Below are 7,500 nucleotides of genomic sequence, written 5' to 3' on the forward strand. Positions count from 1 at the left end.
AACATATAAAAAAAGGAAAATAGAAATTATAAATGAAAATGTAGATCCTGAAAAAGGTAGAGCTAGGTTTATCATAAATTTCCAGTAAGTGAAAGATATTAACTGGTATGGAAAGTATAAAAAACTCTTTATTAAACATTTTATGTCAAAGTGTGATCAGGATCCTGTTTGGTTAGAATGATCAAGTCAAGTGAATCAGGCACAGAATATTTAGCCAGATTAGATAGATGGTCAAAAGACATGAATTCTATCTTGAAAGATTCAGGCTGGATAGAAAGATCTAGTGACAAAATGAAAGTTTCTCAGCTAATAAAATTAATCACATTTGGCCTGTTAACAAAAAACCCTGATGATTTAACGGTAGAAAAGCTGTATAAAGATCTCAAGTCAAGTATGAATTTAGGGAAGGTAGATTATCTTCCTCAAGTGTACAGTAACGCCAGAAAGATAAATCCATATGTGATGACAGTGGGACAACAGAAGGAAACTAGGAATTCTAGAAGTGAGTATAAGAAAAAATAATTTAGACAGAAAGAAGCCCATCCAGGGATACTAGAATTGTATGTTACAATTGTGATACATGGGGGCATAAAACACAAGACTGTTATTATGAAACTATTTGTAGAAATTGCAAATATGTGGATGATGACGAGTATCAGTGTAGAAATCCACCCTTCTATATATATGATTTCAAGGTAGGACACAAAACACGTGAATGTAGAAATTTTCGTATACACCACGAAACAAGAGGAAAAACCCCAGGCACAGAATAAACCGATATTACAGAACTCTCCATATATATATTGTATATATATATATATATATATATATATATATATATATATATATATATATATATGTGTATATATATATATACAAATAGACAATATTGTGTTAGGAATAAGAGTGATAGAAGGGTGAAAGAAAACTCCAACATCAAAGATAGTTATAACCTGACAATTACAATTGGAAGGACTTCTGTAGGACCTCTCATTACTGGTAGAGTGTTCAATAAACTTATTCAAACCAGTTGAAACCAGGAGTGAAAATCTTGGAACCAATCCATTACTCGTTGTAAGGAGTAACTGGAAATCAGTTAAAAACATTAGGTAAGGTTGAACTAGAAGTCATCTTATATACAAATGAACATTTGCACATTCCAGAGCAGCGTCTAGCATTTGCGCGGCGGCCCAGTCCAGGTCTTTCGAAGCGGCCTGCGTGTGTCTCCCGGCGCGACGCGCCCCTCCCTAACCAAACTACCTACCTGATCGTCCCCGGCCGTATACCAGACGGTAGTACCCGCCACTGGCTTGCCGCGACGACTGACTGGCTGACTGACTGGCTGGCTGACTGACTGACTGACTGACTGACTGACTGACTGACTGACTGACTGACTGACTGACTGACTGACTGACTGACTGACTGACTGACTGACTGAATGGCCGACTCGGGTGAACTAACCCACCCTCCGAAGTAGCGCAGCGCCAGGCCCACGCCCAGGGGTTGGAAGCTGCGGCGGGTGTAGCCCGCGGGAAATGATCGGTGTTGGAGTAGGTCGAACCGAGCAAGGCCTTCCTCCACCGAGGCCCACCCAAAGAAAACCCAACCGCTGTCTTGGCTCGCTTATTCGCCAACCGGCAGGTAAGCAAGCAGGCGGGCAGCACCCCTGCACAACAAAGCCGCCAGGGATCCAGCCCGCCAAGTTTGCCCTGCACCAGTTCGTTCGTTCTTCACTCGACTGGGAAAGGGTCCGCGGGGGCTGCCCCTGAACTATATCCGGCGCCTGCTGCCTCAGGCAGGTCAAAGTCTCCTATAGAAATCGACCGAAAAGCCCCTCCGTGTGATCGATCGCCGCCCGCCGCCAGGCAGGACGAGTAACCTAGCGAAACGGACGCCGAGGGAGCTCAAGCCGCTTACAGTGGCCGGCGAGAGCGTCTGGGCGACAGGGGCAAGGAAGCCCGGCCCTGCCAGTCACCCATGAGGGGATGGTTGTGGACCTGCTCCTCCCCGGTAGGTAGGTAGGTGGCTAGGCAGGCAGGTAGCTGGACACGCCGCTTGCCCGCCGCCGCCGTTGTGCCGGAAGGCCCGCCGACCTGGTTTTCTTTCTTTTCCAAGCTGGCCGGCCGAAGCCGTTCGCTCCAAAAGGCGTTGCAGGAAGTAGCCGCAGCCGCAGCCGCAGTATCATCAGCGGGTAGCAGGCTTCCTCCTCCGCCGTTCCGAGGGCTCTCCTCACTCTTTTCTTAATGTATACCCCAAGCAGATTGCTAGTTCCGGGAGGCTCAACGGGGCGGGGCCATGGAACCTAGGTACCCTCCAGTTAACCGGAGACACTACTCTTAACGGTGGATCACTTGGCTCGTGGGTCGATGAAGAACGCAGCAAAATGCGCGTCGGCGTGTGAATTGCAGGATACAATGAGCATCGACCTGTCGAACGCACATGGCGCCCGCGGCCAAGAGTGCCGTGGTCCAACTCGATCGAGGGTCGGTTCCCAGAATCATCACGACCCCCGCCTTGAGCGGGAAGAAGGAACTCTCCCAAAGGGGGCCAGCCGGGTCCGGGAGCGCCGATGGCCGGCCAGCCAGCCAGCCATCAGCGTTTCTCCCGTCGAGCGAGGCGCCCCCGCTGGTCCCGGCAGACAGACTAATATCGGAAGCCGGGACCCTGGGCGTGTGTCCTGGGGTCTTGCCCGCCGCCGACTACTGGCGAAGGAGCGGGTCGGACGTTTGCCGGCCCGTCCGGTTCCCCGCAGTAGCAAGCAAGCAGTCGGGCGGTGCGTGGCCTCAATATGAGAGGATGGCATGGCAGAGTGCAGGGCTCTGCTCGTCCGGAGGGCGGCTAACTAACCCCTCTAGACGGACCAGGACGGGTTCAAGGACTTGACCAGCCTGCGTCGTAAACGCAAACGAGGGGAAGGTGCCGCCGCCGCCGCCGCCGCCGCCGACCCTGAAAACGAGCGCCCTCGCTGCTGCCGTCAGCCAGCCAGTACTACTCTCGGGGGATGGAGGGAGATTGGTGGACAGACAGATAAACAGGGAGGGGAGAGACGACCGACCGCTCGCTCGCTCGACCCGACCGACTCTGTAACAACCAGCTCCCGACCGAACTCTCAAGCCAACAATGCCGACCTCGATGCGGGTGAGAACACCCGCCAAATTTAAGCAAATTAATAAACGGAGGAAAAGAAACCAACAGGGAACCCCCAGTAAGGGCGACAGAACGGGGAGAAGCCCAGCGCGGAACCTCGCGCGCCTCGCCGGCTGCGTCTGAGGAATGTCGAGTTCCGGAGGGGCCTTCTTCGACCACACCGACTCTCGGGTCGGCGGGCGCCTCCTTCGCCGGCGCTTTTCAGCGGCGTGTAGGTCGGCGATCCACCCGACCCGTCTTGAAACACGGACCAAGGAGTCTAACATGTGTGCGAATCATTGGGCGCACTAAATCCAAAGGCGAAATGAAAGTGAAGGGCCTCCCCCGATGAGGCCCGAGGGCCGATCACCCTCACGGCCGGCGCAAGCTCGGGACTTGCACACCCCACCGTGGGTGGTGAGTACCAAGAGCAGATATGTTGGGACCCGAAAGATGGTGAACTATGCCTGGCCAGGACGAAGCTAGAGGAAACTCTGGTGGAGGTCCGTAGCGATTCTGACGTGCAAATCGATCGTCGGAGCTGGGTATAGGGGCAAAAGACTAGTCGAACCATCTAGTAGCTGGTTCCCTCCGAAGTTTCCCTCAGGATAGCTGGTGCTTGCTACAGAGTTTCATCCAGTAAAGCAAATGATTAGAGGTCTTGGGGACGAAACGTCCTCAACCTATTCTCAAACTTTAAATGGGTGAGAGGTCGGGCTTGCTTGACTGAAGCCTCGACAGTGAATCTGGAGTACCTAGTGGACCATTTTTGGTTAGCTGAACTGGCGCTGTGGGATGAACCAAACGTTCATCAGATCCCATGAAAGGTGTTGGTTGCTATAGACAGCAGGACGGTGGCCATGGAAGTTGGAATCCGCTAAGGAGTGTGTAACAACTCACCTGCCGAAGCAACTAGCCCTGAAAATGGATGGCGCTCAAGCGTCCTCCCGATACTCGACCGTCGGGGCAGTACCGGCCGACCAGGGTCTCGAAGCCCCGACGAGTAGGAGGGTCGCAGCGGTGAGCGTAGAAGGAGTCCGGCGCGAGCCGGTCTGGTGCAGCCGCTGGTGCAGATCTTGGTGGTAGTAGCAAATACTCGAGCGAGATCCTTCAGGGCTGAAGTGGAGAAGGGTTCCATGTGAACATCAGTTGAACATGGTGCGGTCGATCCTAAGCCCAAGGAGAAATCCGCCTCCACAGTCCCGCCGTGCCGAACAACGAGTTGGCTCTGGCCGGGGAGCGGGGCTTTCGGGCGGGCTTTCGGGTGGGCTTTCGGGCGGGGAAAAGGTCGTCGGTCTGTCGGTTGGCGTTGGCGTCGGCGTTGGTAGGCGGAGAGGGAGTGGGGCGTTTTTACGCTCCCTTTGAGCCCACGTAAGTCCACCCTTACCGTGCCAGACAGACAGCCGGCCAGATAGGCAGGCAGGCAGGCAGCCAGCCAGCCAGCAGCGGCCCCGGTACCCACCCAGCCACCCAGTCACCCAGCCACCCAGCCACCCAGCCACCCAGGCACCCCCGGCCATGCCTCTTCCTCCCCAGCAAGCAAGCAAGCAAGCAATCAGGGGAGGAGGCGAGTGTGACCAACCGCACTCACTCGCACGCGATCTATGCGGCCGGAAGGTTGTGGGCGAAAGGGAATCCTGTTCTTATTCCGGAACCTCCACCCGGAGACGGTGTTACCCCTTGCCTAAAGGTACTCCTGGCGACAGGAGGAAACCTGCTGCTGCCGGCCACGGTCCAGGAAAGAGTTTTCTTTTCTGCTTAAGAGGTCTTGGCCCTGGAAGCTACTTGCAAGGCGAGAGGGCCTTATCAAACCCGTAGAGCGTCGCAGGTCTTACGGCGTCCTGAGTACCGCGATCTTTTGCCGGTCCCTGAAGCAGCGGGGGAAGGGGTCAAATTTTCGGGGGAGCCCGTACCCATATCCGCAGCAGGTCTTCAAGGTGAATAGCCTCTAATCGATAGAATAATGTAGGTAAAGGAAGTCGGCAAGTTAGATCCGTAACTTCGGGAAAAGGATTGGCTTTGAGGGTCGGGCCAGTCGGGCCTGTGGGGGAAGCGGGCACGGGCTCGCCGTCTGGACTGGGCGAGGCCTCCTTGCCGCCCGCCCGCCATCCTCACGGACGGTCGCGGCGGCGCAGTCGGGGCCGGCCGAGCCCGGACCGGATTGGCGTCCCTTCTGTGGAACTCGCAGGCTAGTGCGAGAAACACGCTGTGGCCTTGGTCGCAGCGTTGCAGGCAAAAGCGCCAACATCGAGCGCGCCCCCTCGAGATGGACCGCCTGTCCCGCCGTCGACGGCGCCCCTCTCCCAGAGAAGGAGGAAACAGATGCAGTACCGGCGGATTCAGACTTTATACAAGGCAAAAAGATCTGAGGCGGCCCGTTCTATCCTCTCCGGAGGGTGGAAGGAGAAGCCGAATCCCCCATCCTATCAGGGCTTCCTTTCCTTCTGGCGTCCGATCTTCGAGCGGACGGGTAAGCCGGATGCTAGGCCGGTGGACCCCATCTGTCCGGAGAGCAATTGGATGCTGTCCCCTGTTACAGCTGATGAGGTCTTCCAGACCATCAGGAAGACCAAGGATTCCGCCCCAGGTCCTGATGGGGTTAAAAAGGAAATCCTTCAGTCCTTATGCAAAAGATCTTTATGTGGCATGTATAATCTCTGGCTCGCGGCTGGTTACTGTCCTCGCGCCCTAAGATCAGCGAGGGTGACGATGGTCCCCAAGGTGCAGGGTGCGAGTAACCCGGGAGACTTTCGGCCAATCGCGGTGGCCTCTCTAGTTACACGAACCCTGCACAAGATCTTGGCCACCCGATTAGGCGGTATGCCGAACCACGATCGCCAGGTAGCCTTTCGTCCCGAAGATGGTTGCCTGACGAACGTGACTCTGCTTACCGGCCTAATCCAGGAGGCTAAAGATGGGATCTCCCCTTTGTCCATGGCCTTCCTTGATGTGAGGAAGGCCTTCGACACGGTGTCTCGCGACACTGTTATGAGAGCCATAAGGCGACTAGGAGGCCCGGGTCTACTCACCGAATACGTCCAGTCGACTCTTGCTGACGGGCGGCTGAACGTCCTAGGTGACGAAGTCACCACAAACTGCGGAGTGAAACAGGGCGACCCCTTGTCTCCACTGCTTTTCAATGCAGTGATTGACGAGGTGGTCGCCCAGTTAAACCCGGAGTTTGGGGTGGCTATCGGAGATCAGCGCCTCTCCTATCTCGCTTTTGCAGACGATCTCATAATAGTGGCGCGGACACCCATTGGGCTAAACGCCCAATTGAAAAGTGTCGAGGAAGCCCTCAGTCTCGCGGGACTCTCCCTCAACCCGGCCAAGTGTGCCTCCTTTGTGCTAACTACGGACGGGAAGAGGAAGAGGACCGTTGTAGACAGCCGACCGTCCATCTTCGTCGGCCTCAAACCAATGCGGGCCATGGACATTAGGGACACTTATAGATACCTAGGGATCCCCATCGGTGCCAGCGGCGCTGTCATGAACAGCTCGGCTGTCATCGATGGACCCCTATGTCATCTATTGGAAGCCCCCTTAAAGCCGCAGCAGAAATTGTACATCCTGAGGGTGCACCTCCTTCCGGGTTTGCTTCACAGTCTCGTGCTGGGTAGAGTCACCTTGACCCAGCTCGAGATCTGGGATCGCAAGATCAGGTCGGCGGTTAGATCCTGGTTACGTCTCCCTAGCGACGTGACCCTGGGGTTCCTGTATGCTCCGGTGAAATCCGGTGGTCTAGGTTTGTTGTGTCTGAGGATGGCGATCCCGTTACTCAGGGCCAACCGAATCGGTAGACTCGCGTTGTCGGACGACCCGGTCGTCCAGGCCTTGGTGAAGACCAGGTTCTTCACCCAGATGCAGCGACACTTTGACGGGAAAGTTAAGTACCGCGGAGTGATCGTTCGCAACAAGAAAGAGGCACTGGGTTACTGGACAAGCCGCCTTCACGACTCGATCGTTGGCGCTGGCCTTCGGGAAGCGGGGTTGGTCCCTGAGGCCCATTCCTGGATCTCGGACGGAACTGTGAGCATCCCTGGCAGTGTGTACATTGACGCTGTCAAACTCCACGCTAACGCCAGGCCAACTCAGGTAGGGCGTAAGCGTGGAGCGGCTGGAAGGGGGCATGGCGGACCGGAAGGCGTTAGATGCGACAAGGGGTGCGCAAAGTCCGAGACTTTGGGGCATGTCCTGCAGGTGTGTCCTGCAAGCCACGGTCCACGAGTCGCTCGCCATGACTTCGTGGTGAGCCGCCTGGAGAAGTTATTATCTGACCAGACTGACATTGACAGAGTACTCGTAGAGCCTCACCTCAGAACTCCTGCAGGGCTAAGGAAGCCTGACCTGGTGGTGCAGCGAGGAAATGATATA

The 7,500-nt window shown here is 55.4% G+C and overlaps 1 non-coding gene across 1 annotated transcript; it reads left to right on the forward strand.

The window, feature by feature from the left end:
- Positions 1-2,331: 2,331 nt before the first annotated feature.
- LOC143041734 (5.8S ribosomal RNA) lies at positions 2,332-2,487 on the forward strand. The gene has a single exon (XR_012967812.1). It is a non-coding gene; the product is annotated as a 5.8S ribosomal RNA (ribosomal RNA).
- Positions 2,488-7,500: the final 5,013 nt, after the last annotated feature.

Source organism: Oratosquilla oratoria, chromosome 31 (genome assembly GCF_046742065.1).
Source record: "Oratosquilla oratoria isolate Oo_2021 chromosome 31, ASM4674206v1, whole genome shotgun sequence".
NCBI lineage: Eukaryota > Metazoa > Arthropoda > Malacostraca > Stomatopoda > Squillidae > Oratosquilla > Oratosquilla oratoria.